Below are 27225 nucleotides of genomic sequence, written 5' to 3'. Positions count from 1 at the left end.
TGTGTTCTTTTTCAAATTGTTTTGGCTATTCTATATCTTTCGCATTTTCCATATTAAGTTTAGAATCAGCTTGTCAGTTTCTACAAAAAAAAGCATTCTGGGATTTTGATTTGGACTGCATTAAATTTATACATCAACTTGAGGAGAATTGACATTTTAACAATATTAAGTCTTTCAAACCATAAACATGTGTATCTCTCCCACTCATTCAAGTCTCCTTTAATTTAACTTGACAATGTTTTGTACTTTTAAGTGTACAGGAATTATACATTTTCAAAGCTATGCCTACTTGTTTCATATGCATAATGTTACTATAAATAACATGTTTTAAATTCCAATTTCCTATTTTTTGTTGCAGGTATAAAGAAATACAGTTGATTTTTTAAACACCGATCTTGTATCCTACAAACATGCTAAATTCACTTATTAGTTCTAAAAGCTTTTTTGTAAGACACATAGGTTGTCTACCTCGATGATCATGTTATATGAGAATAAGGACAATTTTACTTCTTTCTTTCCAGTCTAAAAGCTTTTCATTTCTTTTTCTTGTCTGGCTACAACATTCAGTATAATGGTGAATAGAAGTGTTGTAAGCAAACATAATTGCTTTATTCTTTTTAAAATTTATTTTTACTTAAAGAGCTTTTTTATTTGAGTATAATCGACACAAAAGGTTACATTAGTTTCAAGTATACAATATAGTGATCCAACTTCTATATATGTTATGCTATGCTCACAAGTGTAGCTACCATCCATCACCATACAGTGCTATTACAATATCATCGATTAGATTCCTTATGCTGTGCCTTTTATTTCTTTGACTTATTCATTATACAACTGGAAACCTGTGTCTCCCACTCCCCTAAGCCCATTTTACCCATCCCCTTACTCCCTTCCCTCTGGCAACAATCAGTTTGTTCTCTGTATTTATAATCTTAGATGAAAAGCATTTAGTCTTTCACCAGTAAGTATAATAGATGTTGGCTGCATGTTTTTTATAGGTGATTCTTTATCAGGTTGAGGAAATTCCCTTTTATTCCTAGCTCTGTTGAGAGTTTTTTAACAGGAATAGATGTTGGTTTTGACAAATTCTCTTTATGCATATATTGAGATGATTTTTTTAATCTGTTAATATAGTGAATTACATTGATTTTGAATGTTAAGCCAATCTGGCATTGCTGGACTAAACTCCATTGGACTATGATATATTATTATTTTAAAATATTATTTGATACAATTTAGTAAAATTTTTAAAGAATTATTTTTGCATCTATATTCATGAAAATTATTGGTTTGTAAAACTTTTCATGTAATGTTTTCACCTGGTTTTGGACTTAGGGTAATGCTGGCGTCATAGAATGGGTTCAGAGGTAATTTACCTTCTTTGATTTCCTAGAAGAGTTTTTAGAGAACTGGAATTATATCTTTTAAAAATATTTCATAGAATCCACCAGCGAAGCCATATGGAGCTTGGAATTTTTTGGTCAGAAGATCTTTAACTATAAATTCAATTTTGTTAATAGATATGAGGCTATTTAGGTTTTCTATTTTTTCATGAGTCATCTTTACTAGCTTAGGTTATTTCAAGGAATCCATTTATTTCATCTAAGTTTTAAAATTTATTGTCGGGGTGCCTGGGTGGCTCAATCAGTTGAGTGTCCAACTTTAGCTCAGGTCATGATCTCACCGTTTGTGAGTTCGAGCACTGTATTGGGCTTGCTGCTATCAGCACAGAGCCTGCTTTGGATCCTCTGTCCCCCTCTCTGTCAGCCCCTCCACTGCTCACATTCTCTCTTCCAAAAATAAATAGACCTTTGAAAAAATAAAACGATATTTATTGTCATAAAGTTTTTCATATTTTTTTATTTTAACATCAGTAAAATCTGTAGTCATGTCACCTCTCTCATCACTGATATTGATTATTTGTGTTCATTTTTTTCTGAATATTTTGGCTAAATGTTTATCAATTTTATTGATCTCAAAAAAACCCAGTTCAGTTTCATTGATTTTCTCCATTTCTGTTTTCTGTTTCATTGATTTCTTCTCTAATATTTATCATTTGTTTTCTTCTGTTTACTTTGGGTTTAATTTGTCCTTTTTTTTTTTTTTTTAGTTTAAGGTAGAAGCTGATGTCATTGACGAGATCTTTTGTTTCTAATATATGTGTTTAATGCTGTAAATTTTCTTCTCAGTATTGTGTTGTCTTTTACAGAATATTTGTATTTTGTACAAATATTGTTTTGTGATTGGTTGATGATCCAAAAAGTTACTTCTCAAACTGAATGTATAAAGTAGTTTTATAAAGGGAACACAAAACCACAGACTGAATATTAAAAATGCTTTTAAGCTTCAATTTCATTAATGACAATTTGAAATAACATTATAAATTTATAATAAACTGCTATTTAACAGAATAGCATAAAACATTTGCATATATTTTTATAAGATAAAACACTAGATTTCCAGAAATGTCATACTGGTGTGAAGTCACCTTGCTCTAATTCATCCAGATTCTTTGGAGGTTCAATTTTATTCTCATTTACTAACAAAAATCCTCTATTGTAAATTTGTGATAAGCACTGAACTATATAATATAACATAGGTATACACAGTTTTTTAGAGCCCAGCAGAGGAAGCATGCATGCATGGAACAACCAGGGAAGACTTCACAGGGTGATAATATGAGAAGTGTATTGGAGAAATAATAGGAGTTAACCGCGGCTAAGTAGGGGAGGCGGCAGTAATATTACAGATGTGCTGGGGCACCTGAGTGGCTTGGTCGGTTAAGCGTCCAACTTCGGCTCAGGTCGTGATCTCATGGTTCGTGGGTTTAAGCCCTGCGTCAGGCTCTGTGCTAACATCTCAGAGCCTGGAGCCTGCTTCAGAGTCTGTGTCTTTCCCGCTCTCTGCCCCTCCCCCACTCATGCTCTGTGTGTGTCTCTCTCCCCCCGCCTCTCAAAAATAAACATTAAAAAAAATTCACAGATGTGCTTTGCTGGAAAAGCTTTCAGGAAGTTTTTATCACATTCAGGACATCACTGAAACCTGTGGGAGAATTTAGGTTTATCGGGTTAATGTAGATTAAGACTAATGAGGCAAAATAATCTTTGCTCTAAGCATGGGAATATGGACTGTAAGTCATTGTTGAAATCCTTTACTTAAACCTTGTACCTCAGTACTTATACATGGTTCCTTATTTGTGAAGCATTTCATTGTGTCTGATTCTTTTGGATAGTGCAGTGCTGAACTTGACTGAAATGGTGCTGGCTGTAAAAGATCAAGAGTAGAAAAGATGATAAAAAAAATAGTTGTAAAATGCTATATCGGCACTTTAACAAAAAACACTGATATCCACTCAAATGGGGCACATTGTATACTTTTTAAAAGACTGTGTGGATTCAAGCTTGGTTTATTGTGTATTTTTAAAAGATTGTCTAAATTCTTCCCTCACAAAATTGTGAAAAACTGCACGTATATGTGGTAACACACAAATGCATTTGAAAAGGGAGGTGAGTGAGAAAAATTTGGGCTGACAGTACCATTTTCTTTAACCTTGAACTGGACTGAAAAATTGCAATAAAAGTAAAACCTTGTAATATATGATGATTTCTTTAAGAGACAGGGAAGGACTTAGCTAACCTTTTTAATCAGTTACAGAGGTAAAGCTAAGAATGTAAGAGAACACAGATCAGGAATAGTGAGTGATCCACCAGATTGTCTCGTGGATTCTTTTCTTTTCAGTTTTACAAATCAGCTTTATGGAAGATGGAAGACATCCAATCCTTTTACCCCAAGGCTTTACTAGCAAGTTTAGCAACTGGAACTTGATGTAATAGGTGCTGTTTTAATGGATTATGGCCTGTGAAGTTTCTAAAGTTTGAGCTACTATATAAAATGAAAAGGTTCAGCAATGAAGCTTTTCTTTTATTTCTTTTTTTCGTAGTGGCTGAATATCGAAAGAGCTTCTGGGTTTTTTCAAAGTGCCTCAGTCCCTGCCCTGCTAGCATTAGCTACTGCTTTGTCAGAATAGCTTTGAGCTTCCTTCACAAGGTCTCCATTGGGACCTATATTAAAATCATCTCCATGCATTGTAAATTACTCAGCAACGTCAAGAAGTGACACTGTTGTGATTCCTATTCTAGAATATGCACCATCCAAATTTATTGTGGCAGAGAATTCTATGTGAAAGATTTATTTTTGATAGGTGATGGCTGTGAGATACTCAATAATAAATGTCATTGTTCCCCCAAATGACCTCCAACCAGCTGGATAACAACTTGCTTCCTATGTTGCTAGACCCTGAGGTCTATATTCTCACTGGGAAGAAGTCAAATAAAAAAATAAAATAGAGGGGGCATCTGGGTGGTTCAGACGGTGGAGCATCTGCTTGGTTTCATCTCAGTCATGATCTCACAGTTCATGAGTTCAAGACCCAAGACGGGCTCTGCACTGACAGCACAGAGCCAACTTGGGATTCTCTCTCTTCCTCTCTCTCTCTGCCCCTCCCCCACTTAAGCTCTCTCACTCTTTCTCAAAATAAATAAATAAATAAATAACCAAAAATTTTTTAAGGAAAAAATAAAATAGAATAAATAAAATAAAATAAAATACCACGGTTTTCTGAGGTAAGTTGGAAAGTTAACACAATACTCAATGTAGAAGATTTTTCTGGTTCTAGATAGAATACTGTCTATCTGAGTATGTCACTCTCGGTTTTCTCTAGCTTTGTATCTCGGACTGTGAGGAAAGAGAATAGAAGTTGATGACAAATGATTTGTCTGTAGACTTCAAGCCATTCTGAGGAACTCTTTTCAAGTAAGTCATTTCTGAAGTTCAGTTTCAAAGATAACTGAATTCCTTTCTCTGTTAATATGCTTTGGCTTACTTTGTGTTCTGCTTTGTTATTTTGAACAGAAAATGTCCTACTGGTGTAGAGTTCCTTTTACTGTGCTAGCTTCTGAAGTTTGAAGAAGGGTTTATTGCTTTTTCTAGAGCACAGTAAAATTCTACTATCTTGTTTCTACCTGCAAAAGAGCAGAAAAAAATCACTACACATACACATTCAGGCTATGAAAGTCAGCCAGCCTTTAACAAGAAATATATGCCCATCAGGACAACCCATTGGTTTTTCAAGACAAGGAGATTCACTCACTCTCAACCTCTTTTGAAGGGGGGAAGAAAATAATTCACTTGGTCAGTTTTGCTCACAAAGGAGAAAACTTTCTGCCAACCCAATCACTTTAGCATGAGAAATGACTCTTGCTGTCTATGGATGACAAATGTCAAATTCAGAAGAAAGTTAAGAGAACACTAAGGTCTCTGGGACTGGCATTTTAGGGGAATGCACAAGTCTAGGAATGGAAGGAAGGCGCAAAAAAGAAAAATACAGAAGAAACAATTGGTGAATGTATGTGAAAGTTCATGTATAAGTGTCTACTAAAAACAGGACACAAAATAGACTAATGGCTATTTGGGGGGCAAGATAGAGATTGGGGAAACTTGCATTACTATGGATGCACAGAAATTAGTATCATGATCTCTTAAAAATGGATTTTTGATGTAGCAAGTGGCCTTACTTGTATTTGAATAATAACACACATACATAATAAATAATAGAGTGAGGACTTAAGGGCCTCCCGTCTATGAGTATAGGTGATTTCCTCCCTTGTCATTTTTGCCATATTTGATTCAGGGAAAGAGAATTGAATTCAGTTGCACAATAAGAGATAATTTTGATGGGTACTTGGAAATTATTTTTCAACTATCTTAGAGACAGCCTTTGAGGAGAGTAACATCTAGCAGTGAAAATAGGAAAACAAATTCCAAATTATAATTTCCTTTTTACCACTAACTAGCTAACCCTTTCTTTGCCAACTTTCCAGGTATCATTTTTCCCATCTGTAAAAAAAGAAATTCCAAAATCTACTTTCACTTTCTATTGTTATGTTTCATTGCCCACTACAAATATTTATTGAACACTTGCTAATCCTGGAGGCAGACTGTCTGAATTTGAATCCTGCTTGCCACAGATAAGTTGTGCGACCTCTGTGCCTTGGTTTTCTCATCTATAATAACAGTAACTACATGATAGAGTTACTATGAATATTAAATGAGTTGATACATTTAAAGTGTTTCTAATACTTTCTGCCACGGTATATTTTATTAAAGGTTAGTTCTTAAGGGTCACCTGGGTGGCTCACTTTAGTGAGTGGCTGACTCTGTTTCAGCTCAGGTCATGATTTCATGGTTCATGGGCTCTGGCCCCGCATTGGGTTCTGTGCTGGTGATGCAGAGGCTGCTTGGGATTCTCTCTCTCTCTCTCTCTCTCTCTCTCTCTGCCCCTTCCCCACTCATTCTTTCTCTCTCTCTCTCTTTCTCTCTCTCTCTCTCAACATGAATAAATGAGCTTGAAAAAAAGGTTAGTTCTTAGTATTATTAATTTAACACTGTGTTAAGCATTGAGGAATAAGAATAGATAAGCGATCAACTCTGCCTTCAGGGAATTTGGAGACTTTGGGAAGAAGTTAGAAAGGCAAACAAAAAAGGATGGTACTAAACCTACCTGAGGGTTCATGAAAGGCTTCACAGAGCAGATAACATTTTGAAATAAGCTTTAAAGGTTTAGGATTTTACCAGAAGGGAAAAAGATTAAAAGGTGTTCAGGGGATAGAATGAGAAGAGACACAGGGGCATGTAGGTGAATGGTCAGAAGTTCTAAGATATATGCTCATATTCAAGTTACCCAAGAGAGGATTTGATTATCTGACTGATTCATTAGTCACTGTGCATTTTAGAATGCCTCTATCGAACAGTTCTTCTGCCCATAAGTTCCGGTAACTCTCCCTTTTGTTCAGGGACAAATTAATTTCTGATCTATTCTAAACAGTTGGTTCAGTGTGGTTGAGGTCAGTAGGACAAGAAGTCTGGAACTTTCTATGGAAAGTAGCACTTTTTATACTCTACCACTTTGGATATGGCAAGTACTTCGAGTGGCATGGTCTATCTATTTATACTGAGCCCTATAGCTAGAGGCCCTGACATCCTCCCCCGTATCCTGTATCTTGTTTAGTCCAAGCTACGCAGCTCTGACTATAATAAGTACTTTGATTGTTTAAAAAAATTTTTAGTGTTCATTTATTTTTGAGAAAGAGGGACAGAGCATGGGCAGGGGAGGGGCAGAGAGAGAGGGAGACACAGAATCCAAAGCAGGCTCCAGGCTCTGAGCTGTCAGCACAGAGCCCAATGCAGGGCTCAAACTCATGAACCTTAAGATCATGACCTGAGCTAAAGTCTGACGCTTAACCAACTGAGCCACCCAGGTGCCCTGAGAAGTACTTTGATCTTAATAGTCTTAACCCACCAGCTGCTAGGGGCCAGGATTTGTCTGTAATCTATATACCTTACTTTCCTTGTTTAGCACTACCATTTCTTTGAAGGAGTCATATTTACTCTATGCCCTCTAGTAACTAACTCAAGTACTGAGGATGAAATAATACACTAGAATTATGGCAGTGTTGTCTATTGTCTTTGTCTTATTTGTAATCTAGCTGCTATGACTTGCTGTTTATATTAGACCTCCTCTAATAGTAAACCTCCTCTAATCTTGACCAAATCCTAGCCAGCTCTCCCATATTCTTATGCCTAATATTCACTTTAATGAACCAAGTTCCTTTCCCACAGGTCCTATACCTTTAGGCTGCAGATGCCTCCACCTTCTCCAATGACAAGATGCTATGAAGTTTCAGCTGGCTATGTGGCTTAGGTAGTTTGAATTATCATCGTAGAGGAGGTAGAGAGAGATTAATCTCTTTTCCTATGAAATGTTAAAGAAACAGATTTAAGTCATATTTAAAAAGGTGTGGAGAACAATAATCATTAGAGAGAAGTAAATGAAATAATTATTATTTGCATTGACAAATCCCAGAAGTTTTTCAATGTTTTTGCTCTATAGTATTTTTTAATGTTTTATTTTATTTTTGAGAGAGAGAGAGAAAGCGAGAGGCAGAGAGAGAGAGAGACGGAGGACCTGAAGCAGGCTGGGTGCTGACTGAAGGGAGTCCGATGTGGGGCTTGAACTCATGAAGTACAAGATCATGACTTGAGTTGAAGTCGGACGCTTAACCAACTGAGCCACCCAGGCAACCTTCTGTAGTATTTTTTAATATGTCAAGTGCCAAACTTACAGCGTAAAATATAGCATAGAGTTATCCAAGAGTCACAGGCTTGAATTATAATACTGACTCTTGCTAACACCAGTGATTTTGGGACTTCTAATTTTTGGTGCCTATGTGACAGTTTCCAGCTTAAAAAATGGAATTATTTCTCAAACTGGGCCCATTGTGGATTTCACCACCACTTATTATGTGAGAAATAACTCAGGCCCCAGTACTCTTGCTTACCCATCTTGGAAGCAAATAGATGCGTAAAACCTCTGCTATGAACATCCTGTCCCTCTTCCCACCATCAATTTGTTTTAGAACATGATGAGGTCTGTAGAATTTAGCTACATCTCTTTTAAGTCATTAAAAATATTTACTAAGTCAAATGTGCTCCTGAAATGTCTTTTGTCGGATGTACACAATAGCATCAGCATGTGGGAGACTTTACAGCTTAGCTTTCATTTCTTTGCCTAAATGGTCTCCAAACGTGAGTGATGGGATACATCACACCATGGATCTTAAAACACTGACATTTTATCCATTAAATCTTTACATTGTCTTGCATGACCGTATTTGCACCCTGGGTCTGGAAATTTGGAAATGTTATGACTTGAAATAATAGTACTCATGTATTGACAAAACAATCTGCCAGACCCTGAAACAACTTAACTTTAAAAACAGATTGAAATCATGCTAAAATATTTTTTTTGCTGGTTTTCTTTTGTTTTCCTTTGTTTTGTTTCTTTTTTTTTAATATGAAATTTATTGTCAAATTGGTTTCCATACAACACCCAGTGCTCATCCCAATAGGTGCCCTCCTCAATGCCCATCACCCACCCTCCCCTCCCTCTCACCCCCCCATCAACCCTCAGTTTGTTCTCAGTTTTTAAGAGTCTCTTATGTTTTGGCTCCCTCCCTCTCTAAACTTTCTTTTTTCTTTTTTTCCTTCCCCTCCCCCATGGTCTTCTGATAAGTTTCTCAGGATCCACATAAGAGTGAAAACATATGGTATTTGTCTTTCTCTGTATGGCTTATTTCACTTAGCATAACACTCTCCAGTTCCACCCACATTGCTACAAAAGGCCGTATTTCATTCTTTCTCATTGCCACATAGTATTCCATTGTGTATATAAACCACAATTTCTTTATCCATTCATCAGTTGATGGACATTTAGGCTCTTTCCATAATTTAGCTGTTGTTGAAAGTGCTGCTATAAACATTGGGTACAAGTGCCCCTATGCATCAGCACTCCTGTATCCCTTGGGTAAATTCCTAGCAGTGCTATTTGAAATCATGCTAAAATTGAAGTATTTATGGGGCGCCTGGGTGGCTCAGTTGGATAAGCATCCAACTTCAGCTCAGGTCATGATCTCACAGTTTGTGCGTTCAAGCCTGGCATTGGGCTCTGTGTTGACAGCTCAGAGCCTGGAGCCTGCTTCGGATTCTGTGTCTCCCTCTCTCTCTCTCTCTGCTCCTCCCTCACTCATGCTCTGTCTCTCTCTCTCTCTCTCTCTCAAGAATAAATAAACATTAAAAAAATTTTTTAAATTGAAGTATCTAAAAATCTAGAGATTAATGTCAGCAATTCCTTCCTAAAAATTCCTTTGATGCATCATTCATGGGTCCAGATTCTCTTGCATAAATAGCCTATTAGAACAAAACAGGAGGAGGGGGAAAGTCTTGCCATTTGCATTTAATTCCAGGTCACTGAATAAGAAAAGTTCCATTTAATCCCATTTTGCAGATTTGATGTTAACTCTGAGATGTTATGTTAAATCCCACATGCTCTTCTCAGTTTAATTCATGTGCCTCTCTAGCCTCATTTTTTTTTTCTATTTCTACCTCAAATTCTTTGCTCCAACGTGACAGCTTTTTCTGTCAGTTCCTTGGACACATTATGCTCACTTGTGCCTCAGGGCCTTCAGCTCCTCAGGGAGGCATTCCCTGGCCTCAAAACTGGGTTGGAACCACCATAGCAACTGTAGCTCCTATTTGTAATATTCTTCACACCTATTTTATTTATTTAGCATCTATCTTCTCCACTAGACCAAGGCCTGTGAGAGTGGAACTTATATTTAACTCGTTCACTACTGTATCCTCAGTGCTTAGCACATAGTTATGAAGTTTCTGGTAAGGCCTCCAGGAGGCCCTTCTAGGTTAACCTCTCCAGACATTTAGCATCTGACATAGTGCTTTCTCTAGGAGTTATATATGGTGGGCATTATATGAACTTGTATTTGCTTATCATTGGTCCTGTAGACACCAAATTTCTGCCACAGGAATTCTTTCTTTTTTTAATTTTTTTGTTTATTTATTTTTGAGAGAGAGAGACACAGAGTGTGAGTGGGGCAAGGGGCAGAGAGAGGGAGACACAGAGTCTAAAGCAGGCTTCAGGTTCTGAGCTGTCAGCACAGAACCTGACGTGGGGCTCAAAGTCACAGACCGCGAGATCATGACGTGAGATGAAGTCAGAAGTTTCACCAGCACCCAGGTGCCTCTGCCATAGGAATTCTTTTATCTCTCCAAATAGACTGGAAAACCATTGATAGGTAGAATAAAGTCTACTTCCATGATGTCATCCATCTTGGCTGGCATCATGCTCTGACTCAGTTGAAAATAATAGCTGTTGTATAAAAATATCCATAAACAGGGATACTCCCAAATATATTTTCTCATCCTAGCTGTGCTGAGTCTTCTTCTGGACTGAAATAGGTTTGATTTTTTTTTTCCTGCACCCTGTACATCAAACATTCAAATGATAATTCAGAGTAAGTATGTTTAATTTCCCAACGCTAACTACAATTTCATTCATAACAGATATATGTAGGCACAAGTTAACTTCTTTCAAAATTATTTCCACTCATAAACACTTGAAATGATAAGAGGTAAATTGGTTTTACATCTGTTGCTGCACAACCATATAGAATATTGTAAGCACTGGAATTACTTGCTTCTGAACTATCAGAAATCAGACTTACGCAAACCCTGTAGAGTGATGTTTAAAAATGCATTTGGGGGGCGCCCGGGTGGCTCAGTTGGTTGAACGTCCGACTTCGGCTCAGGTCATGATCTCACGGTTCGTGGGTCTGAGCCCCGCATCAGGCTTGCTGCTGTCAGCACGGAGCCCGCTTCAGATCCTCTCTCTCCCTCCTCTCTCTCTGCCCCTCACCCCTCTCTTTCTCTCTCTCTCTTTCTCTCAAAAATAAAAAATAAAATAAAATACATAAACTTAAAAAAATAAAAATGCAGATTCAGACATATGTTGACTTTACTTTGCCACACACACACACACACACACACACACTCAGGTATTCATCTTACCTGCCCTGGCCTTATTGGAACAACAGTTCCTGAAGGAAGTGGGAGAGTATAGAGCTAATAGACAAATGCTCAGGTTGACGATATTCTATTTTCAGGAAATATTACATGACCCATTTTTCACCAAGGCCTCCTTAGGACCCACTCCTCAGCCTCAAACTATAGTGCCAAACTGTGTACTTTATACGTATTGGGTACCTGTAATGTCTTATTTAATTTATAAAGTTAGTGATGCTGATAAAAAAATGTCTACTATTACAGCATAGCATCCTGGGTCTGGAATTTTTATAATCATATATGTAGCAACAAATTAGATTAACTGTATAGAGATGTTATGTGCTTATTTTAGCCAAAAATGTTGTTTCAGATCTGCCACAATTTCTTTCACTCTCTTCTGCTTATTTGGTTACTGCTATGAATTAATTCAAATTTGAAAATAAGATAAGTATGAGTTATGCTCAGATGACTATAACTTCTCACCTATCTAAGGAATTATATTTTTGGATTGTCTTTTTCATTTGCCCTAGACCAAGAAGATTGCTCTGTGAAGAGTATGTTTTCATTAAAACAGTGGCTCTCAAACTTCACTGTGTGGATAATCTCTGCTTTACCTTTCACAACATTTTATTTAAAATTATTCTAGGGGTACCTGAGTAGCTCAGTCAGTTAAGCATCCAACTCTTGATTTCAGCTCAGCTCATGATCTCATGGCTTGTGAGTTCGAACCCTGTGTCAGGCTCTGCGTGGACAGCGTGGAGACTGGTTGGGATTTTCTCTCTCCCTCTCTCTCTCTTTGAAAATAAATAGATAAACTTAAAAAAATAAAATTATTCTATATCAAGTATTGCTATAGATGATCACAACAGTTCTGTGAGATAGATAAGATAGAGTCTACACCATAGAAAAGCGATATTGCAAGGAAAGGTAGAACAGTCTTAATCTGAGTTTTGCATTCAGACATGAATCTACATCATACCTACCATGGAACTTATACTATAATTTAGATTGTTGGCATGGGAATGGGTGAACTAGTCTTGGAGAGGAAAAGATCCTACTTAAGTTATTGTGATTACTCAGAGGTGACATTTGTAGTTTTTGTCACCACAAAATGCATCAGAAAAAGATGTGTTCCTTCTTCAGAAACAATTTCTTGACATAAGACATGGAGGGTTATCTGGTCTGAATAAAAAAAAATATATTGCTATTAGCCTCTAGAGCTGCTCTGTCCAGTATGGTAGCCACTAGCCACATGTGACTATTTAAATTTAATTAATTAAAATTAAATAAAAATTAAAATTCAGTCAATCAGTCACACTATAACCACATATGGTCAATAACTACCATATTGGATGGCACAGAAATAGAACATTTCTATAATCACAGAAAATTTTAATGGGCAGCACTGCTCTGCAGTAACAGCTAACCAGAAAAATGACTGGAAGAAAATGTTTATCTTAATAATTATTTTTATTTGAGGAATATGAACTCTCAAAGTTTATGCCTCTAAATATTCCTTCTCCTTTCCCCCATCCCATCAAGATAAGACTTCACCTTCCTCCTGTTATCACTGTGTCCTACACCTTAGACAGGATTAGCAAATGTTCTGGAAACAGAATCAATTTGTGAAAGGAAAGGAAACCCAAACCATTTATTACATTCCTTTAATCCCCAAAGAAAAATCTAATGGGAAGAAAATTGTTGTTTTGCCCCTTTTTTTAATCTAAAGAATTAACTAGAAGGCTGGAGGAGTGAATTTTCCTCTAGTGCTTTTTGTCTTCTCATCTAGCAAATGAATGTGTTAAATTAGATAACCTCGAAAAGTCCTTGCTGTTATGATTCTTAACATATAAGCTCAGTGACTGTTCTGTTGGGGGGACGGTAAAGAAGCATTCCTTATTGAATAACAGGTTGAACTAATGGTTTCCAAGAATTCTTCCAACCGTAAGATTCTAGGAGGGACCTCTATTTGGTCTCATTTTAATTTTGATTTGGGACCTATGTGTTCATTGAATCTAACCTTTTTTAATGTTTATTTATTACTTTGAGTAAGAAAGAGTATGATCAGGGGAGGGGCAGAGAGAGAGAGAATCCCAATCAGTCTCTATGCCGTCAGCACAGGGCTCGATCCCAGGAACCATGAGATCATGACTTGAGCCAAAATCATGAGTCAGATGCTTAACCAACTGGGCCACCCAGATGCCCCTGAATCTAACTTTTTTAATCCATAAATTAAAAACAAAAAACAAAAAACAATTCCAAGTTGCAATTTCGGGAATCTTGTTTGTCAAATGACTCTGAAGCTGTTCTTCAAAGAATGAATGGAAAAGGGTTTTATGGCTACATATTTCTAATTTGAACTATAAAAATATGAAAGGAACTATTAGAGAAAGAGAGGGAGAAAGAAGCCAAAGGCAGTTTATATGAGAATGATAATAAATGCATGTGAAAGCATTGAATCCATGTTAAGTCTGTCTTCATAAACACAATGGTTTGTTGGAGATGTTTGGGGCAGGATAAAACCAATGACCCCAACTGTGAGGTTGAAAGCTTTAGAAGTGACCTCGGCCAGAGCATCTACCTGAAAATAGGAAACATTTAGCTGCCACTTAACACAGAGAAGAACATGGCATAATTGCATCTTTCATGACAGGGAATAATAAAGATAATATAACATTTAAGAAATTCCAAAGTAGTGGTGTAGGGGCTGAATTCATGAGCATGGCAACTTATGAAGCCTGCTTGGAAAATCTGTGCTATTTCCACAGACATCTCCAATAGAGTGGAAATAATACTAACTATGGGGCAACAAACCTAGATTACACAGACAGCTTTGTAACGAACTAAATGACCTTAGTCTGGTCACTTCCCTTCTTTAGGCTAATTTGCCCCATATGTAAAAGGATGGTTTTCAATTCATGCACCAGATGATCTCTAAGGTTCTTTCCACCATTGCCATTCTTTAATTTGTTGAGGAACACAATGACAATAATGATAACGGCTGCCATTTATTACATGCTTACTATGTATTATGTACTGTGAATGACTTCTATGAATTTAGTGCTCATTTGGTGTTCACCACACAGTGAGGTAGGAACTATTATAACCACTATTGCTTTAAGCAAAAATCTGAGAGCTCAGAGATATTACATAATTTGTCCAATTTTACCAGCTGAAAGAGTGAGGATTTGCACTCCAATCTGTATGATTGCAGAGATCATGTGCTTAAGCACTACATTGGCTTTCCCATCTAATATGTGCCAGTAATGTAAATTCTAGTACATGTTGAATCCATAAGGAAAATGCCATTTGTTTGTATTTCCTCCTCCCTTATGGATTCTCTCCAAAATCTTTCAAACTTCCAAAGATCTTTGATGTAAAATTACTGTTTACTAATTGCTTTCTTTGTTGAAGGCACTGTACGAGGTGCCTTACATTAGTGAACTTTATTCTCAGACAGCCCTATAAAATTGGGACTATTATCCCTCTTCTATAGATGGAAAAACTGAGACACCACATTTGGTAATTTAATTGAGGTCACAAAGATGAAAATTGGTAGGTAAATTTAAACCCAGCTTTGCCTTACTTCAAACAAAATCCCTTTCTACTGTTTTCAGATTCTCTATTCTTAGACTTGAATGTAGGGATTGACAGACGAGGACATTTCCAAGACCACACACATGCACGCATGCATGCACATGCACACATGCATGTACACACACCAACATATGCCTCAATTACTCATGCAGCTATTTGGATGATGTTAAGATGCTTGAAATCCCAAAATATCTGGTACTGAAGCCAACTGAAAATGAGGATGGATGGGAAAAACCACATTGTAGATCACTGAGTGGGATTATGTTGCCCCCACATCACTGTGTACTCTTTAATTTGGTTGACCATTTTTCTATTTGCAAAGCTATAGAACAGTTGGTGCATATTTGCCTAACTTTGGCTTCCCAGGAAGAATTAATAATTTTGCCAGTGTCTATCCATTGCAATGAAGTCTTTTTCCCACTGTGTGGAAGAACCTAGCACATCAAACACTTAGGGAACAGACAAAAAAAAAAAAGGACGAGGAAATATTAAATACCTTTATGTTATACTGGGGAAAAAAATAGAATCCTGGTAAGAGATGAGGCACATTAGTCCATGGCAGAGGACTAAAAAGTCCCAGTAAGAACAGAGTCTTGAAAATAGAGTATTAGTAAGAAATGAGAGATTCCAACAACTTTCCCACAAGGGAACTATATATTCTATAAATGCATTTGAAATCTTGAGACATTTCTTTGAGATAAACTTATCTACTTTAGCCAGAATAGTACTCTGGTAAGGAGAGCTGCATTAAATAAATTTCTGCTAATTGAATCCAATTTTCTCACAAATATCTATATTTGTTTATATGAAGCCAACATGGAATACATACATTTATATCTGTCAATAGACTGAGTAAAAATAAAGGAAGTAATGAGATTTTTCATCAGGATTTTGGTACTCCAGTAATTTTGTACTGCATTTTATCAATTATAATAGTTGATCAATCTAAGTACCCTCACCTGCTTGTCCCCAGACTACTAAATTCCTTCATTGTCTGACTTCAAATTTAGCTTGCAGAGACTTCCTTCATCTAGAAGTTTACACAATGTCTCCTAAATCCAGTGACTACATTCACCTTTACAAATAGAGACTATTCACCTCTCTTACAACTCTGTCCTCTCATAGAGTCCATAATTATGTATTACCAAGCCAAGGGGCGCAGCATGAGAATACCCCAAAATGTGCCACTTTGGCAGAAAGATTATTTCAAGTTAAAAGTAATCAAAACCCACCTGATGCAAGAAAAGCTTTGTGACTCCCCCACAACTGCCTAAATTGCCTGCATTGGAAAGGAGAGCCTGTACCAGGAAGACAGCTATTAACAGAGACTGAGAGACTCCCCTTTTACCTAAGGAACTTATCTGCACAATAGGGAAACCTAGTTTTTCCAAACATCTCCTTTCACCTTCTTGCTAATGGGTTTTCTCCCCTTTGTATCCTCAGACCCCTCCCCTCTCCTTAGCTCACGGAAACTTCATGTTGCTTCATTATCTTTGGAATTACATGCCTATTAAACTTGATTTTCTCCTGTTAATCTGTCTCATGTCAATTTGATTCTAAGTCCAGCTAGACCATAGGGCAAAGGAAGGTCTTCCTTCCCAACACAAGTATACTCCTCTATCATGGTTGCAAGCCCAAATTAAGACTATGCTTGCTTTCAATGAAGGATCTCATTCTTTCCAGCTCTAAGGATTAGTTGGCATTTAGGCAAAACTATCATAAGATAAAGAAATGCAAATATGAGGTGCTCTGGAGGTTTTCTCCACTGTAGAGGGCCTTTGTGTGACCTAAGAGCATATCTGAAGGCAGTTACCTATTCCTTGGATATCTAAAGCTGGTCCTTCCTTATAGATCAGTAGCTAAATACTTTTGTAAAATTGTGTTTGATAGTTGCAATTTGGTGGGAGGAGGGAGGGCAGGCATTTTAAAACCATGTCTAAATCCTACCAGATAACTGTTTTATATAGTGAAAAATTAGTTGCATTCATAGACCCTTAGAGCTGGAAAGGACATTTAGAGCCAGTTTAATTTTTTATTTATAGGTGAAGAAAATAAAGGCTGTTAAAGAGAAATGACTTGACCAAGGCCATAAAGCTACTTAGTGGCGAAACGTTGACTTAAATGAGGTTGGCATTATGCAGACCAGACATCTCACCAATGGACTAAATTTCAAACTACAGTTTAAATACCAAGTATACTTGCTGATTGGGGAGATGTTCCAATCACAGAAACTTCACATTGTTGGCTGCATTTTAAGAAAAATTCCACGGGCCAGAGGGCACTGAGACTTATTCTGTACTATGTTCAGGGAGAACGAATTAGGTTGCAGTAGAAGTGATTTAAGTGGTAGGTTTTCATTTCACAGTTGATCACAGCAAAGACAGAGACCATTTGGTGCCTTTTTCAATGTCTGCCAAAAAGTTACTTCGTGTCTCAAATACTGATTCTTTCACTGATGTGAAGAAAGAACTTAGCCCCCAAGGAAGCCCGTGGAATTGGTTGAATGCCAGAGCTGGTTTCTTTCTTTGGTGAAATTGAGCTTTTCTTACACTTTTAAATATCATTTAATTTCATATTTTTTCCAAAACCAGTTTGTTCCTAATGAATGAACTGATAAAGCTTGAGTTTTATTTAATTTTGTTCCTATTCTCTATATAGTCCTTTAAAACATTATTTTGCATATAAATACTTAATTTCTAAATGCCAATTTAGAAAATAGATTTTAAATTGCCTAAAATTAGTGAGCTGAGAAGATTTCTAGATGGGATGGAATAGAAGAAAAATAGTGTTATAGAAAGAGCTGCCCTTTGATTTCTCTCTTTTCTAATCTCAAGCATGAAAACATCAGTGAAAAAGTCAGTCTGAAGAAAATCTCCATTAAAACCTTGGACCTCACTCAGCTCTCTCGTCTCTGATCCTCTCCAAAACACTGTAAATAGGTTCAATTGAAAGTACACTGGTGCGGAGAGGAAGAACTACAGAGATACAACAACTAGGGCTATAAAAAGAAATAGGTCATTCATCTTGAGTGTGTGACCATTCAGGTGCATTTTAGGCATTGAATTTTAGAGACCCCTTTGGATAAATGCCTCTTGAAGTCTGAATAATTCTCCAAATTCATTTTTAAATCTTCTCACAATTAGACTCTTGCGTCAAATGAAATGGCAGCTCACTTCAGGAAATCCATGGATAGTTCAGTCTTATTTTGGTTCATGGAATATCAATAATATATAAGCTTTTGCTCTCATTTAAACAGCTTCTTCAGTTTTAAAATAAGGTAATTCACAATTTCATACTTCATTAACAAAGAAACATAGATCAGGTTGGAAATACAGCAAATCATCCACACGGTTCATACTGGGTTGGGCTTTAGAGTTCAAAATCCCATAGTCTCATCAATTAGCTTGTCATGTTATGCAATTAAGGGTTCCAGAATAGAACAGTGCTCACACACCTAAGGTAGATTTGGAATCCTTACCATCCCTGCGCAGTGGTTTAACAGCTGGTTCCCATTCCCAAGAAGTCAATGGGGAGCCCAGAAACTATCAAGTCTATATGTTAACAAATCACAAAAATGGCTCACGCAAAAACACAGAGACTGACTCCACACTGAAGAGGGCACAGAGCTGATTTACTCAGTCTAAAGGGAAAAAATAGGTTAGACAAAACTAAATAAGATTACCTTAAACTTATAAACCTAAAAACAGTGCCATCCATTATGGTTATTCTTGCCGATCCTTCTGTTTCATACTGTAGCATTTGGTTAACTATAGAACAGTATACTATTTGTGAATACAGCCTTGAGAACAATTTTGCTCTGTCCAGCCTGGTAAAGAGAACTCAGGCAATCATCTAGATTATTTATGACATAAAATAGACCTTTTCACCTTAAATATTGAAATAGTCAAGGTCAATGCCATTCACCTGATTTTTCTGAAGAAGTTGCTAGTATAGAAACATAGTCTTGTAGAGGGTCTATAAAACCATCAGTTTTAATCAAAAGCTTTTATGATCTATTCAAGTCGATTTTAAAGAATATCCTTCCTATAAAAACACCTGCAATGCACTTTGGGGATTTCTAATGTTAGAGAGCAGAGATTTCAGGAAATCTCAGCTGCAATATGAGGTGATTCAATGTGCTTCAGCAAAACAAACGAGAAAATGTAGAAACATTTTAAAGAGGTATTGATGCCATAGATGACTACATTTAAGGCAAGACTGCACTTACGGCACCCATTCATTTAAAGATAATTTCAATTCAAAGGCCTCCCCCCAAATTGCCCGCATCCCCCTCTCTCTTGAAATTCTACTTATGAGCTTCAGACTTGTTGAATTTCAGACCAGTTTGCCTTTTATTTCCTAACATATAATAAGCATTCAAGAAATGTCTGTTGACCTGAAATGTAGTTTAGGGAAATTTTCAAACAATTTTGTATGTGAAACAAATGAGACTTTCAGAGTTTAGTGTTGTGTAAGTCAAATGTGTTGACACATTCGTATCTGCACAGCAATTGCAAATAACTAGCCAACCTAACAAATAAAAATTAACCAGCAAAGCCTTGACAGCTCCAAGGATGTGGACATCGATAATATGTTTCAGGATATTGACAGCATTAATCCATTTTAAAACCAGCCCAATATATATCGGCAGAAAACCAATTTAGGGTGTTGATAATTACTGTAAAAGGATATCCTCTGACTTCAGATAAGCAGAAACAAAGACAGCATTTCAAGAACAGTATATAGCTAAATATGATTGAAATAACCTATAGGACTATGTTTGCTCTCAGAGTAACGAGTAATTGCTCTCAGAAAAAGTTTTGATGGCAAATAGACATACATAAGGGTACTCAATGCCTGTAGGTTGAAATGGTTGAGAGTGAGAAATAGCACATAAACCTAGCTGTATTAGTATAGATTAAGTCTGGCTACATGTAGTAGAAACCTAAAACAAAGTAGCTTAACTCTGACAGAAAGTCATTTCTTCATCACGTAAAATAAGTTCCGAGATTGGCAGTGAAGGGTTGCTATAGAAGTTCTATGGTTATCAGACTGAGACTTTCCCCGCTATATACTGTTTGATTCCTAGACTATGGCTTTCATTATTATGGTTCAAGATGGCTACTGGTGCCATTAATTTCAGGTTTCAAGCAGCAGGATGGAGGAAATAAGGAAGAAGGCCAAGTCCCCTGTCTCTTATAAAGAAACCTCTAGAAGTCCCACATAACACTTCCACGTACTCCTCTGTGGTCAGAACGTAGTCATGTGCCACCCTCAAGTACTAGGCAGGAGGAGAAATACAGTCTTTTAGGTATGGGTGTGGCTCTCTAAAAATCAAGATTATGTTACTTTCAATAGAAGAGGATAATGCATAATTAATAGGTGGTTAATTAGCAATCTCTGTGATGCTTACTTTGAGGACAATGACAAACTTAAGGAACAATGAGCAAGTTAAAGTTCTTGAGTGGAAAGCAATTAGTGGGTTTTGTTTGTTTGTTTTGTTTTTTTGTTTTGTGTTTTTGGTATCCCTCAGAGCAGCAAAAGGATGTCATAGTTGGGTATCTCTTACTGATCACAAGTACCACATATATACTATCGACAACACATCTGTTGATGGTTTTCGTATTTTCTTTTTTTTAAATTTTTTTTAATGTTTATTTATTTTTGAGACAGAGAGAGACAGAGCATGAACAGGGGAGGGGCAGAGAGAGAGGGAGACACAGAATCCGAAACAGGCTCCAGGCTCTGAGCTGTCAGCACAGAGCCCAACGTGGGGCTCGAACTCACAGACCGTGAGATCATGACCTGAGCCGAAGTCGGACGCTCAACCGACCAAGCCACCCAGGCGCCCCTGGTTTTCGTATTTTCAAGAGAGTGAAACATCACATTTCTTAGACAGAGTTGAACGTATGTCACTATTTCCTGTAGGAAAGTGTTCTGAATAAGGTGAGCAGGTGTCTTGACTCTTGATGTCACCATAAGTCTTTCTTCTATAATTTTACCTATCTGGCCAACCCTAAAGCATGGCTCCTGAGGACAATGTAGTTTATTTCCAGAGTAGTTTCTATCAGATTGTTTATATTACTGGGAAAATATGCATCTTCTCTAGGTGACAGGAATGATTATCCTAGCTAGAGGAAGGGAAAGTTGAGAAAACAGCGAGGGCATAACAGAGAGCCCTTTTTCAAATAGCTGCTGTCTACTTCTTTTTACATTTTTCCTCATCTGCTTTCTTCTTGGTCACAGCCACTTTCTCCAAGCTTCCACAGGGTTTGGTCTTTTCTATTTTAATGCTAAAAGAAACAAGAGCAGTGGAGTGCAATACATGGCATATTTGGAAAGGTGGTAAATATTTTATAGATGATATGGTAAATAATGTATATAATTTAGCAAGAAACAATGTAAATATTTCATGGACTGCAGTGCAGCTGTTAGGTTGGAATTAAACCTGTGAGTCGGGAGAAAAGCTGCAGTTCAAAATGTCCTCTTCTGATAAGAGACTTGCTGCCCATGTCTCTAGTCCACAACCTGGAAGGAGTGCTTAGCACTTAACGTACAGCCGTATCTTTGACACCCCCTAATAGTGACAAAGGAGGGTTGATGTGGATAATTCCAAATAGTGAACGATCCAAATGTCAATTAGACTTTGGAGTGGAAATTTGGATTTCTGAAAAGTGGCTTCCCTTCTTCATTACATTACTCTTAGGACGACGTTAAAAATAACTTTTTATTCTCCTGTGTACGCATGCACTAAAGAAAGCTGTCCCAGAATGAAGCATTTACTATAGATAACGGACACTAAGAAAATGCAAGGGTGGCTATGTAGTCCTTCCTTCTCTCTGAGAAGAGCCTTGGGAATCAACCAATTCCTATAAAGGAATTCATATCATTCTCTGATCTGCTTGGAAAATGATGGAAGAAAAATCCAGAAGTAGGGCTATCACAAGGTCTAAGTTGAAAATATAGTTGCTTACATGTTTTCAGTCTTCTGCTGGGTATGTGTGATAGAAAATATAAATTCTATATAAGAAATATTTTCTTGTCTAAGAAAGTTACAATTGGAGAGACAAAGTTAATGCATAAGAAGAAAATCAATGAAGACTTCACAAAAAAATGTTAGAACTGATAATAAATTCAGTAAAGTGGTAGGATACAAAATCAATATATAGAAATCCGCTGTGGTTCTATACATTAACAATAGCGAGAAATTAGGAAAACAATCCCACTTACAACTGCATTGAAAAGAATAAAGTATCTAGGTATAAATTTAACCAAGGAAGTGGGAGACCTATATGCTAAAAACTATAAGGGACTGATGAAAGAAACTGAGGAAGACACAAATAAATGGAAGGGTATTCCATACTCATGGACTGGAAGAATTAACATTGTTAAAATGTCCATACTAAAATGTCCAAGCAATCAATAGATACAATTCAATCCCTATCAAAATTCCAATGGCATTTTTCACAGAAATGGAACAAACAATCTTAAGATTTGTATGGAACCACAAAGGATGCTGAATAACGAAAGCAATCTTAAGAAAGATGAATAAAGCTGGAGACATCATGCTCCAAGACTTGAAAGTATATTACAAAGCTGTAGTAATCAAAAGAGTGTGATATTGGCATAAAAACTGACATATAGATCAATAGAACAAAATAAAGGGCTCTGAAATAAAACCATGCATATGGTCAATTAATTTATATCGAAAGAGCCAAGAGTGTACAGTGGGGAAAGGACAGCCTCTGCAATAAATGATGTGGGTAAACTGGATAGACACACGCCAAAAGAATGAAACTGGGACACTATTTTACACCACACACAAGCACTAACTCACAAATAGATTAAAGACTGTAAGACCTAAAGTCATAAAACTCCTAGAAGAAAACTTCGGTGGTAAGCTCCCTGACATTAGTACTGGTGATGATCTCTTTTGAATTTGACACCAAAGCAAATGCAGCAAGGCAAAAATAAACAAGTGGGACAACATTAAACTAAAAAGCTTCTGAACAGCAAAGAAAACCATCAGCAAAATGAAAAGGTAACCTACTTAATGGGAGAAAATATTTGCAAATCATGTATCTTATAAGGGGTTAATGTCCAAAATATATAAAGAATTTATACAACTCAATATCAGAAAACCCCAAATAATCCAATAAAAAGTAGACAGAGGATCTAAATAGATATTTTTCCAAAGAAGAGATGTGGATAGCCAACAGGTACCTGAAAAGATGTTCAACATCACTAATCATCAGGAAAATGCAAATCAAAGCCCCAATGAGATATCACCTCACACCTGTCAAAATGGCCATTATCAAAAAGACAAGAAATAACAAGTGTTGGTGAGGTTGTGGAGAAAAGGGAAGCCTTGGGCACTGTTGGTGGGAATGTAAATTAGGTGAAGCCGCTATGGAAAACACAATGGAGGTTCCTCAAAAAATGAAAAATAGAGCTACCCTATGATCCAATAATTTCACTTCTGGGTGTTTAAAGAAAATGAAAACACTAACTCAAAAAGTATATGCACCCTGTGTTCAGTGTAGCATTATTTATAATAGCCAAGATATGGAAACAACCCGAGTGTCCACTGAAAGATGAATGGATAAAGTATAGTATATATTATATAGGGGCTCCTGGGTGGCTCAGTCGGTTAAGCATCCAACTTTGGCTCAGGTCATGACCTCATGGCTCATGGGTTCAAGCCCCATGTCGGGCTCTGTGCTGACAGCTCAGAGCCTGGAGCCTGCTTCGGATTCTGTGTCTGCTTCTGTCTCTGCCCCTCCCCTCCCCTGCTCTCTCTCTCTCTCTCAAAAATAAACATTAAAAAATTTTAATAAACACACACACACATACATACACACACAATAGAATATTATTCAGTCATAAAAAGAATAAAATCTTGCCATTTGCAACAACATGGACGGACCTTGAGAGCATTGTGTTACCTGACATAAGTCAGAGAAAGACATATATAGTCTATGATCTCACGTATACGTGGAATCTTAAAAAAAGAAAAAAGAAAAAGAAAACCAAGTTCATAGATAGTGAAAACAAATCGGTGGTTGCCAGAAATGGAGGCAGGGGTAGGTAAAATGGGTGAAAGGAGTCAAAAGGTATAAACTTCCAGTTATAAAATAAATAAGTCTTGATCATGTAATGTACAACATAGTGACTATAGTTAATAAAACTCCATTGCATATTTGAAAGCTGTTAAGAAAGTAGATTTTAAAAGTTCTCATCACAAACACAAACATTCTGTAGCTATATATGATGATGGATATTAACTAGACTTATTGTAGTGGTCATTCTGTAATATATACAAATATTGAAGCATTATGTTATATACCTGAGACCAATATAATGTTGCATATGAATTATATCACAATTAAGAAAAAACATTGAGACCAATTAAATACTAAACAATGTTTTGATAATAATTCTAATACTGCTAGGAAATTAAATTTACTACAAACTCATGTTACTTAAGTAGGCACTCTGCTGCTCTGAAGACCTTTATAGTTATATCTTGTCTGTATATCACATTTCTCCAGAAGAGTGATTCTAACATAGTCCAAATATTCCTAACTTTAATCTGGACCTTTATCCCTCTATATCCATTGTTCTCATTGGGTGATTTCACTTCCTATTCTTCTGAAGAGATCAAAGGTATTTTCTTTTCAATGTTAAAATGTGTATGTATGTCTGCAATCATTTCCTCCTCATCCCTCCTCTATGAGACGCAGACATAACTGTTTTCTTTTTCACAGTGAAAATTTCTCATTTAAAAAAAGCTTTCCTTTTCCACTCTGTCCAAAAGTTGGTATTTCAATTATCCCTTCATTGACCTTGTCTTCATTCTCTCACTATTTGCTTAATGTTTCTCTGTGCAGGCAATCAGCTTGCCTTATCATGATGCTAAAATAAATTGATGATACTTATCATTTATTAAACATTGAGGTCTAAGTACTATGCTAGACTCTAGGCTGAGCCTTGGCTCCCTTTTGTACTTAGTGTGTTCACTGGTACTGGGTATCCTTGTTTGTAGGCCCTCTTAGTGGACAGAGAAACATAAAGTATTTATATACATACACAGAGACACCTCTATTTCTATACCTATCTGTTCATATGTTAAAAACACTGAGTTAATACTGATTCCAATCTTATGCCATGGGGGTCATTCTAGTCTGCCCTATTTCCTCATTTGTAATTCATTTGATGACAGTGAGAAAACTAGCTCTCATTATCTACAATATATTTACAAATGTGCCCAATCCTAAACATATAAAGTAGTTTTATAATTGCTAACTCTTAGTTCTATGAAAAGCCAACCTACTTAGTAGAGAACGGAATTTGTTTATAGTGCTGTATGTCCTTGGGGTTATACTTGGGTAAGTTACCAGCCCCATCTACTTTCAGTGTGATTGTGTTATGCATCCATTTGACAAATAGCTTCATTTGTTTTTGTTTTTATTTAATTTCTGATCCCCTTTCCACCTTTGTTAAATGTATATATGTATACATGTACGTATTTTTGTTTATTTCTGAGTTTGTAAATCAGGTGGTTACACAACTTAAAACTATTCAGAAAGATACACTCAGAGAAGTCTCACTCCTACTCCAGTCCCTTCTAATTGATTCCCATCCACCATCCTTTCTATCTTGTTCCTATTCACTCCCCATAGGTAACCAATTCCTTTAGTTTCCTCTTTATGTTTCCTGTGTTTCATTTTGCAAAAGTAACAGATATGTGTATATTATTATTTCCCCATTTTCATTCCATAGAAGTAGCATACCATACATAATCTTCATACTTTGAATTTTTCGTTTAACCATATATCCTGGAAGTCACTCCATATCAGTTCAAAGATGCTTCTCATTCCTTTTCGTAGTTGCATAATACCCCATCGTGTGGATCTACCATAGTTTATTCAACCGTTCTCTTAAGTGCAAACATTTAGAGGATATTTCCAGTTTGTGCATTTTACAAAAAAAATGTTGAAGCAAATAACATGGACTATACCTATTTTTATATTGTTGAAGATGTATTTTCAGGGTGAAATCCTAGAAGTTGGGTTGATGGTTTGAGTGATAAACAGATGTATAACTTTGATAGGTATTTTCTATTTCCCTTTTATGAGGGTTGCAGGAATTTGTATTCCCACTAGAATGTGGAGCCATGTATATGAGTGCCTATTTCCCCACAGTGTTACTAACAATGAGCTTTAAATTTATAGAAAAATTCTAATGATAGTACACAGAATTCCCATATACTACACATCCAGTTTCCTCTATTATTAACATTTCCCATTATGATCCATTTCTTACAATTAATGAACCAATATCAAAACATTATTATCAATTAATGTCCATATTTTATTCAAATATTATTACTTTTTAGCTACTGTCTTTTTTCTGTCCCAGGATCTCATCCATGATAACATTTAGCCATCATGCCTCCTTAGGCTCCTCTAGACTGTGGCAGCTTCTTCGACTCCACTTGTTTCAATGTCCTTCACAGTTCTGAAGAGTACTGGTCAGGTATTTTGTAGAATATCCCCTCGGTTGGGACTCGTCTCATGTTTTTCTCGTTGTTAGTTGGGGTTATAGGATTTTGAAGGAAGACCACACAGGTAATGTGCCATTTTTGTCACATCATATCAATGAAACATACTATCAACATGATTTATGACTGTTGACATTGAACTTGATCATTTGGCTGAAGTAGTGTTTGTTAGATTTCTCCACTTATAAAGTTACTGTTTTACCCCTTTTGTATACGTATTATTTTTCAGGCTGTCACCTCCACACAGAGCACACTTAAGAAGTGGGGAGCTATGCTTTACTCCCGTAAGGACAAAGTATCTACATAAATCACTTGGAATTCTGCACATGAGATTTCTCTGTTTCCCTCCATTTATTTACTTATTTACTCTATATTTATAATGGTATGGATTTATATTTATTTTGTACTTTGGGTTATAATACTACTGACTAAACTATATACTATATGTAGTGTATGGCACTATATTCTAGTTGCTCTAATACTAATTGATTTTTTTGCTCAACATTTTCCAGTTTCGGCCATAGAGAACTCTTGGTTGGCTTCTGTGTCCTTTTGGCATAGTCTCATCATTGTAAGGTATGTATGGATGT

The 27225-nt window shown here is 36.6% G+C and overlaps 1 long non-coding RNA gene across 2 annotated transcripts in view; it reads left to right on the top strand.

The window, feature by feature from the left end:
• LOC122235374 overlaps positions 1–27225 on the top strand; it is a 52986-nt gene that overhangs the window by 8193 nt on the left and 17568 nt on the right. For both annotated transcript variants that reach the window (XR_006213437.1, XR_006213436.1), the window contains exons 2-3: positions 4724–4815; positions 27148–27211. This is a non-coding gene — a long non-coding RNA (uncharacterized LOC122235374). The remainder of the gene's footprint in view (positions 1–4723; positions 4816–27147; positions 27212–27225) is intronic.

This window comes from Panthera tigris, chromosome X (genome assembly GCF_018350195.1).
Source record: "Panthera tigris isolate Pti1 chromosome X, P.tigris_Pti1_mat1.1, whole genome shotgun sequence".
Classification (NCBI taxonomy): Eukaryota; Metazoa; Chordata; class Mammalia; order Carnivora; family Felidae; genus Panthera; species Panthera tigris.
The sequence above is the reverse complement of the archived record's forward strand: the minus strand, read 5'-3'. Positions and strand labels throughout refer to the sequence as shown.